We start from the raw sequence: 8763 nt of genomic DNA, 5'->3' as shown, positions 1-8763 counted from the left end.
CATTTCTTGCCATTAATTTTATGTCAGTGTTCAATTTTGTTTTACACACCATTAATTGGCTGTTTTAAATAATGTCTCATCAGACCACAGATCTTTTGCTTTATTTTTTTGCAAACTCCAGGCGTGCTGCCATGTGCCTTTTTCTCAGGATGGCTTCCGTCCGGTCACTCTCCCTTAAAGCCCAGATTGGTGAAGTGCTGTAGAGACTGTTGTCCTTCTGGTAGGTTCTCCCATCTCAGCCAAGGAACTCTGTAGTTCTGTCAGAGTGGTCACTGGGTTCTTGGTCACATCTTTGACCAAGGTCCTTCTTGCCCAGTTGCTCAGTTTGGTCGAACAGCCAGCTCTAGGCAGAGTCTGGGTAGTTCCATATTTTTTCAATTTCCCAATGATGGAGAGCACTGTGCTCTTGGAAGATTTTAACACCCTATAAATAGTTTTATACCCTTCCCCAGATACGGTATATGCCTCATCACAATTATATTTCGGAGATCTACGGCTAGTTCCTTGGACTTCATGTTATAGTATCTGGGGCTCCCGAGTGGCGCAACAGTCTAAGGCATTGCATCTCAGTGCTAGAGGTGTCACTACAGACCCTGATTCGATTCCAGGCTATATCACAATTGGCCGTGATTGGGAGTCCCATATGGTGGCGCACAACTGGCCCAGCGTCGTCAGGGTTAGGGTTTGGCCGGGGTAGTCCGTCATTGTAAATAAGAATTTGTTCTTAACTGACTTGCCTACTTTCTGCTCTGACATGGACTGTCAACTGTGGGACCTTATATAGAAAGCTTTGTTTCTATCTAAGTCATGTCCAAACAATTGAATTGGCCACAGGTGGATGATCAAAGGAAATTGGATGCACCAGAGCTCAATTTGGAGTGGCATAGCAAAGGGGTGAAAATTATGAATTCTTATTTCGTTTTGGATATATTTGCAAAAAAATCTTAACATGATTTCACTTTGTCATAATGAGGTATTTTCTTTGTAAATGGGTCAGAAAAATATCTATTTAATCAATTTTGAATTCAGGCGGTAATACCACAAAATGTAGAATAAGTCAAGGGGTATGAATACTTTCTGAAGGCACTGTACCTCTGCAGCACTTGCATGGTCAGTCCGTTTGTTACTTTAAAGTTGAAGCTCGGATCTAGTGTGGTGTTAAGATGGCGCCGGAGGGGATGGCTGCTGTTTTATGGGCTCTTAACCAACCATGCTATTTTGTTAGTTTTTTCACATTGTTTGTAACTTATTTTGCACATAATGTTGGTGCTACCGTCTCTTATGACCGAAAATAGATTCTGGACATCAGAAGAGAGATAACTCAACTTGAACTGAACAAATCATTTTTCTTTAATGAGTCGGACGAGAGGGATTTACTCCAGACACGCGAACAGGCCCTCGTCCCTGTCATTCGCAGGAGAAAGAAACGGAGGTTTCACGGAAGGAGATCGGGATGTCTTGTGAGGATCTGGCGACGAGTGGCTAACTACAAGCACGTATATCCTACCAACGGATATTAAAAACTGTAATATCTTATGTTTCACCGAGTCGTGGCTGAACGACGACATGAATAACATACAGCTGGCGGGTTATACACTGTATCGGCAGGATAGAACAGCAGCCACAAGGGGTGGCGGTCTATGTATATATGTAAACAACAGCCGGTGCACGATATCTAAGAAAGTCTCAAGGTTTAGCACGCCTGAGGTAGTATCTCATGATAAGCTGTAGACCACACTATCGACCAAAGAGTTTTCATCTATATTCTTCGTAGCTGTCTATTTACCACCACAAACCGATGCTGGCACTAAGACTGCACTCAATGAGCTGTATAACGCCATAAGCAAACAGGAAAACGCTCAGCCAGAGCGTTTCACAATTCCTGACATTTAATCCTAGTAAAAATGCCCTGTCTTAGGTCAGTTAGGATCACCACTTTATTTTAAGAATGTGAAATGTCAGAATAATAGTAGAGAGAATGATTTATTTCCTATGTTCTTTCTTTCATCACATTCCCAGTGGGTCAGAAGTTTACATACACTCAATTAGTATTTGGTAGCATTGCCTTTAAATTGTTTAACTTGGGTCAAACGTTTCCGGAAGCCTTCCACAAGCTTCCCACAATAAGTTGGGTGAATTTTGGCCCATTACTCCTGACAGAGCTGGTGTAACTGAGTCAAGTTTGTAGGCCTCCTTGCTCGCACACGCTTTTTCAGTTCTGCCCACAAATTTTCGATAGGATTGAGGTCAGGGCTTTGTGATGGCCACTCCAATACCTTGACTTTGTTGTCCTTAAGCTATTGCTTAAGCTATTGCCACAACTTTGTAAGTATGCTTGGGGTCATTGTCCATTTGGAAGACCCATTTAACTTCCTGACTGATGTCTTGAGATGTTGCTTCAATATATCCACATAATTTTCCTCCTCATGATGCCATCTATTTTGTGAAGTGCACCAGTCCCTCCTGCAGAAAATATGCTGCCACCCCCGTGCTTCACGGTTGGGATGGTGTTCTTCGGCTTGCAAGCCTCCCCCTTTTTCCTCCAAACATAACGATGGTCAATATGGCCAAACAGTTCTATTTTTGTTTCATCAGACCAGAGGACATTTCTCCAAAAAGTACGATCTTTGTCCCCATGTGCAGTTGCAAACCGTAGTCTGGCTTTTTTTATGGCGGTTTTGGAGCAGTGGCTTCTTCCTTGCTGAGCGGCCTTTCAGGTTATGTCGATATATGACTCGTTTTACTGTGGATATAGATACTTTTGTACCTGTTTCCTCCAGCATCTTCACAAGGTCCTTTGCTGTTGTTCTGGGATTGATTTGCACTTTTCACACCAAAGTACGTTCATCTCTAGGAGACAGAACGCATCTCCTCCCTGAGCGGTATGACAGCTGCGTGGTCCCATGGTGTTTGTACTTGCGTACTATTGTTTGTACAGACGAACGTGGTCCCTTCAGGCATTTGGAAATTGCTCCCAAGCACAAACCAAACTTGTGTAGGTCTACAATAATTTTTCTGAGGTCTTGGCTGATTTCTTTTGATTTACCCATGATGTCAAGCAGAGACACTGAGTTTGAAGGTAGGCCTTGAAATACGTCCACAGGTACACCTCTTAGTGTCTTCACTGACATTTTCAACCTCTCCCTGTCTGAGTCTGTAATACCAACATGTTCCAAGCAGACCACCATAGTCCCTTTGCCCAAGAACCTGCTAAATTACTACCGACCTGTAGCTCTCATGTCTGTAGCTATTAAGTGATTTGAAAGGCTGGTCTTGGGTCACATCAACACCATTATCCCAGAAACCCTAGACCCACTCCAGTTTGCATACCGCCCCAACAGATCCACAGATGACGCAATCTCTATTGCAATCCACACTGCCCTTTCACACCTGGACAAAATGAATCATCAACACGGGGCTCCTCAGGGGTGCATGCTCAGTCCCCTCCTGTACTCCCTGTTCACTCATGACTGCACGGCCAGGCATGACTCCAACGCCATAATTAAGTTTGATGATGACACAACAGTGGTAGGCCTGATCACCGACAATGACGAGACAGACTATAGGGAGGAGGTCAGAGACCTGACCGTGTGGTGCAAGGACAACAACCTCTCCCTCAACATGATCAAGACACAGGAAATGATTGTGGACTACAGGAAAAGGAGGACCGAGCATGCTCCTATTCTCATCGATGGGGCTGGTCCAAGCACACCAAGGCAGTCGTAAAGAGGGTAACAAAACATATTCCCCCTCAGGAGACTGAAAAGATTTGGCATTGGTCCACAGATCCTCAAAAGGTTCTACAACTGCACCATCGAGAGCATCCTGACGGTTTGCATCACTGCCTTGTATGGCAACTGCTTGGCCTCTGACCGCAAGGCACTACAGAGGGTAGTGCGTATGGCCCATTACATCACTGGGGCCAAGCTTCCTACCCTCCAGGCCCTCTATACCAGGCGGTGTCAGAGGAAGGCCCTAACAATTGTCAAAGACTCCATTCACCCTAGTCATAGACTGTTCTCTCTGCTACCGCACGGCAAGTGGTACCGGAGCGCCAAGTCTAGGTCCAAGAGTCTTCTAAACAGCTTCTACCCCCAAGCCATAAGACTCCTGAACATCTAATCAAATGGCTATTCATTGCCCCCCCCCCCCCCCCCCCCTCTTTTACGCTGCTGCTACTCTCTGTTGTTATCTAATAATAGTCGCTTTAATATCTCTACCTACATGTACATATTACCTCAATTACCACGACTAACCGGTGCCCCCGCCCATTGACTCTGTACCGACCCCCCTGTATATAGCCTCACTGTTGCTATTTTACTGCTGCTCTTTAATTATTTGTTACTTTTCTTTATTTTTTTCTATTTTTTTCTTAAAACTGCATTGTTGGTTAAGGGCTTGTAAGTCAGCATTTCACTTTTAGGTCTACACCTGTTGTATTCGGCGCATGTGACAAATAACATTTGATTTGACTTGATGTACTCTATGAAGCATGTAAAGCTATGAATCTGATCTCTATTTTTTTCTCTCAAATAGCCTGCCATGTGATAATTAATTTACATTAATTATTGATTTAAATTCACCTGAATTATTTAACTCAATCACATTGATTTATTGAATTATTGAAAAGATTTGTCTTTATTCATCTGAGGCAGGACTGGGCAGATCTGATCCTGGAGGGCTGCAGGATGCGGAGTGCAGGTTTTTGTTCCAGACCGGCTGTAACACCTGATTAAACATGTTTGAGGAAGACCATTATAATTGAATCGATAGTTAATTACTCAAAACAGTTGTGTTAGTGGGATGGATCAACAGCCATCATACACTGTGACCGTTCCCAGTCAGCTGATCCATAATGCAATATTATGTGTGAATGTTAGTGCCCTCTGCATTTTTTATAGCAAACAAACAAACTAAAGAGTAAAGGGGTCATTGCTGTCTTTCTAATGGTGTCAATTATCCTACATGTCAGGCCAGACCAATGCACCTCATGCAGAGGCAATTTACTGTGTGCTGAAGATACGTGTTGCAAGTAAGATTGAGAGTCTTACTATTGTTAACGAACTAAATTGTGCCATACAGTAAAAATAATCCTGAACCAACAGGAAATGTGAATTATTATGTGGATTGTAATTAATGGACATTTTTGCAGGAGTTCTAGATAGAAAAAGGTTCTAGATAGAACCAAAAAGGGTTCTATTGCTTGCATCATGGCACCCCTAAAGGTTCTACTGTATATACAGTGGCTTGTGAAAGTATTCACCCTCTTGGCATTTTTGTTGCCTTACAACCTGGAATTAAAATTGATTTTGGGGGGGTTTGTATAATTTGATTTACACAACATGCCTACCACTTTGAAGATGCAACATATTTTTTATTGTGAAATAAACAAAATAAAGTTGAGCGTGCATAACTATTCACCCCCCCAAAGTCAATACTTTGTAGAGACACCTTTTGCAGCTGCAAGTGTCTTGGGGTATGTCTCTATAAGCTTGGCACATCTATCCACTGCGATTTTTGCTCATTCTTCAAGACAAAACTTCTCCAGCTTCTTCAAGTTGGATGGGTCCACTGGTGTACAGCAATCTTTAAGTCATACCACATATTCTCAATTGGATTGAGGTCTGGGCTTTGACTTGGACATTCCAAGACATTTAAATGTTTCCCATTAAACCACCGAGTGTTGCTTTAGATGTATGCTTAGGGTCATTGTCCTGCTGGAAGGTTAACCTCCGTCCCAGTTTCAAATCTCTGGAAGACTGAAACAGGCTTCTCTCAAGAATTTCCCAGTATTTAGTGCCATCTATCATTCCTTCAATTCTGACCAGTTTCCCAGTCCCTGCTGACAAAAAACACCTCCACAGTATGATGCTGCCACCACCATGCTCCACTGTGGGGATGGTGTTCTCGGGGTGATGAGAGGTGTTGGGTTCGTGCCAGACATAGCGTTTTCCTTGATGGCCAAAAAGCTAAATTTGAGTCTTATCTGACCAGAGTACCTTCTTCCATATGTTTGGGGAGTCTCCCACATGCCTTTGAGCAAACACCAAATGTGTTTGCTTATTTTCTTCTTTCAGCAATGGATTTTTTCTGCCCACACTTCCGTAAAGCCCAGCTCCTTGGAGTGTACGGCTTAAAGTGGTCTTATGGACAAATACTCCAATCTCCGCGGTGGAGCTTTGCAGCTCCTTCAGTGTTATCTTCGGTCTCTTTGTTGCCTCTCTGATTAATGCCCTCCTTGCCTGGTCTGTGAGTTTTGGTGGGTGGCACTCTCTTGGCAGGTTTGTTGTGGTGCCATATTCTTTCCATTTTTTAATAATGGATTTAATGGTGCTCCGTGGGATGTTCAAAGTTTCTGATATTTTTTATAACCAAACCCTGATCTGTACTTCTCCACAACTTTGTCCCTGACCTGTTTACAGAGTTCCTTGGTCTTCATGGTGTCGCTTGCTTGGTGGTGCACCTTGCTTAGTGGTGTTGCAGACTCCGGGGCCTTTCAGAACATGTGTATATATATACTGAGATCATGTGACAGATCATGTGACACTTAGATTGCACACAGGTAGACTTTATTTAACAAATTATGTGACTTCTGAAGGTAATTGGTTGCACCAGATCTTATTTATGGGCTTCGTAGCAAAGCGGTGAATACATATGCACACAACACTTTTCCGTTTTTTTTTTTTTTTTAATTGATTTAAACAATAGATTTTTTAAATTTCACTTCACACATTTGGACTTTTTTGTGTATGTCCATTACATGAAATCCAAATAAAAATAAATTTAAATTACAGGTTGTAATGCAACTGCCACGCCCTGGCCATAGAGAGGTTTTTATTCTCTATTTTGGTTAGGCCAGGGTGTGATTAGGGTGGTCATTCTATGTTTGTATTTCTTTGTGTTTGGCCGAGTGTGGTTCCCAATCAGAGGCAGCTGTCTATCATTGTCTCTGATTGGGAATCATACTTAGGCAGCTCTTTTCCCACCTGTGTTTTGTGGGTAGTTGTTTTCTGTTTTGTGTCTGCACCTGACAGAACTGTTTTGTTTTGTTCTACTTTGTTATTTTGTTTCAGTGTTCAGTTTGATTAAATATCATGAACGCTTACCACGCTGCACCTTGGTCTCCTTCTACTTCATACGACGAGCGTTACAGCAACAAAATAGGAAAAATGCCAAGGGGGATGAATACTTTTGCAAGGCACTGTAGATCCCTTTTGTAGGTTTCTTCTTTCACTGAGCCAAAATTGGTTCCATATAGAACCCCTTTAAGGGTGCCATTTATTAAGCAAGCACAGAACCCTTTTTGGTTCTATCCAGAACCTTTTTCTCTAAGAGTGTACACAATGTGGTTTGAGAAGGCTGCAGTATTTTCAGTGATTAGGGTGAATGTGTGGGAAGGGGGGGTATGTGGTAAGCGGATGTGAGCATGTAAGCAGCACTAGATGTCAAGTGCTAGATTATAGTCAATACCACAGGCGGTTCTGCAGCTGTAGCCAGGTATGATATGACCTATGCTCACATCTGACGACAAACAACAGAGAGAACCATTGAACAGAGGTAGGATCAGTTCAGATCCCGTCACCCACAGCCTCCCTGACTCACATGGTTAAGAAGGACAGTCTATAGGCCTTATGATTTATCACCTTATGATAGTGATGTAATGTATCCCACCACTGTGCTTCTAATTCCATTGCAGAAACAAAATTGTATATTTCAGAGCTGAAAAATGTATATATGGTATACAATATTGATCAGAAAATATTAAAATATTATACATTGTTATTTGTTTTTCTCTACATTCCCTTCAGATAATCTTTGCAGTGGCGTCATTAGGCCTGGGCTTCCAGTGTGTGTGTGTGTGTGTGTGTGTGTGTGTGTGTGTGTGTGTGTGTGTGTGTGTGTGTGTGTGTGTGTGTGAGAGAGAGAGAGAGAGGGTACGGTAAGAGTGTTTGGGTACTGTGGGATTCTTTAATCAGTTTGGCTCATTGGACAGGTCAGAGTCTAAACTGTGAAGGGATTGGCATGAATTTGACAGCATATTACAGACAGCTTTGTCGCGAGTAAAATTCAGTATTTGATATTACAGTACAGTACACCTACTGTAATATAAAAACAGTATTAAAGCAAGTACTGTGTAATGACACACTGTACAATACCCTAAAATTGACTGTATTGTACTGTAAAAAGGTGAATGCTACCGTAATCGGAATGAATGAAATTCATTGAGGGGAGGGGTTTGTATTTCACAGTATTTAACTGTAATTACAAAGGATTGGTACATGCAGGTGGCTGCTAGTTAAAGTGTTTACACATTACAGAATATTAATGGATTTGGTGTTTAAAATCACTTGCACTTCAAGAGGCCTCTTTACAAGGCATGCCTCAAAATATGTTAATGAACTAGAAACAACATTTAACCCAATCCTTCTGAATCAGAGAGGTGCGGGGGGCTGCCTTAATTGACATTCACGTCACCGGTGCCTGGGGAACAGTGGGTTAACTGCCTTGCTCAGTGGCAGAACAACATATTTTTACCTTGTCAGCTTGAGGATTCTATCCATCAACTTTTCGGTTACTGGCCCAACGCTCCTACCCGCCAGGCTACCTGCCGCCATTGAGGTTTTTGTCAATTCACTGTAGATGTATCCTACATGACCAAAATAATGTGGACACCTGCTCGTTGAACATCTCATTCCAAAATCATGGGCATTAATATGGAGTAGGTCTCCCCTTTGCTGCTATAACAGCCTCCACTCATCTGGG

This window comes from Salvelinus namaycush, chromosome 13, assembly GCF_016432855.1.
Source record: "Salvelinus namaycush isolate Seneca chromosome 13, SaNama_1.0, whole genome shotgun sequence".
Classification (NCBI taxonomy): Eukaryota; Metazoa; Chordata; class Actinopteri; order Salmoniformes; family Salmonidae; genus Salvelinus; species Salvelinus namaycush.
This window is presented reverse-complemented; position numbering follows the sequence as displayed.